The sequence below is a fragment of the Dasypus novemcinctus genome, chromosome 2 (genome assembly GCF_030445035.2).
Source record: "Dasypus novemcinctus isolate mDasNov1 chromosome 2, mDasNov1.1.hap2, whole genome shotgun sequence".
NCBI classification, from domain to species: Eukaryota; Metazoa; Chordata; class Mammalia; order Cingulata; family Dasypodidae; genus Dasypus; species Dasypus novemcinctus.
In genome coordinates this window covers 199,246,908-199,248,449 of record NC_080674.1, presented here as the reverse complement: position 1 = coordinate 199,248,449, position 1,542 = coordinate 199,246,908, and positions in this window count along the sequence as shown.

Genomic DNA, 1,542 nt, shown 5'->3' with positions numbered 1-1,542 from the left:
CATCACCTTGATGACATCTTGACTTGGATATTCTTTTATCTCAAAACCATGAGCTAATAAATTACCATCATTTAAACCAACCCATTGAGCAGACAATGAAACTAAAACAGAAAACTTGGGGATGGATGTTGCTCAAGCAGTGGAGGGCCGCCTCCCACATGGGGGGTCCTGGGTTAGGTTCCCAGTACCTCCTGGGGAAAAAAAACAGGCAAAGCTAATGAAGAAACCAACTCAGGGAAACTGATGTGGCTCAGTGGTTAAGTCCCAGCTTCCCATATACAAGGTCCAACCCCAGCCCCCAGTACCTCAAAAAAAGAATAAAATAATAAAGTAAATAAAATAAAATAAAATGGGATTCCCAGTAGCTACAAAATAGAATATTAATACATCAGCAGTAATCCAAACAAAACTATAATTCTTTATCTGTCTTGATAAAAAATTTCAGTCATAGGTAATTAATCCACATTCCACTCAGTCTTGTCCAAGCAATCTCATGAACCTATTGGTTTCTTCACTGGAATTCTGGAATCTTGACTCAGTCCAGTAGTGTGGTCTCAAAGTTATTAAGCAATGTCTTTAGAAGCCTGTGCCCCAGAATGCCTGACCTAGTCCTTTCCGTGGGTCTCTAAGACAGTCCATTTTGTTCAAGAGGAAGCACTCTGGCCTGTAACTGACAGCAAGTGTTTCCAGGGAAACAACAGGATACACATTATCTATAAATGTCAACAGTCTTAAAATGGCCATGGTTAACTTATTGCTGTTTTACAAAAGTGAATGATTTTATGAGAGTTCATTAAACATTATTTTAAGAATAAATGAAATTATGACCAGCAATCTTACTGTTGTCTAATATTAGGCAGATCAGTATCAGGACAACTCATGGACAGTGAGTACATTGACAAGTCTCCAGGAATTTTATGTAATTTCTGAAATGTTTATAATAATATTTAATCCATAAAAATTTAACCATCAGAAGATTAGAAAATCCTTTTCTTAAATTATTTATTTATTTATTTTTAAAAGATACTTAGATTACATAAAATGTTACATTAAAAAATATAAGGAATTCCCATATTCCCTACTCCCCACACATCCCACTCCTCCCTACATTAGCAACTTCTTTCATTAGTGTGGTACATTTATTGCAATTGATGAACACATTTTGGAGCATTACCACTCAGCATGGATTATAGTTTACATTGTAGTTTACATTCTCTCCCACTCAATTCTCTACGTTACGGCAGGATATAAAACGGCATGTATCTGTCATTTCAATGACATTCAGGACAATTCCAAGTCCCAAAAATGCCCCCGTATTATGTCTTTTTTCCCTCTCCTAGTCTTCAGCACCTCCAGTGGCCACTGTCTCCACATCAACGATATAATTTCTTCCATTGCTAGAATCACAGTAAGACTATAGTAGAATACCAGTAAGTCCACGCTAGTCCATATTGTATTCCCCTGTCCTGAGGATTATGGGATGGTGATGCCCACTTCACCTCTAATTGAGAGGGGGTTTCAATCCCATATGGCTGATGGATG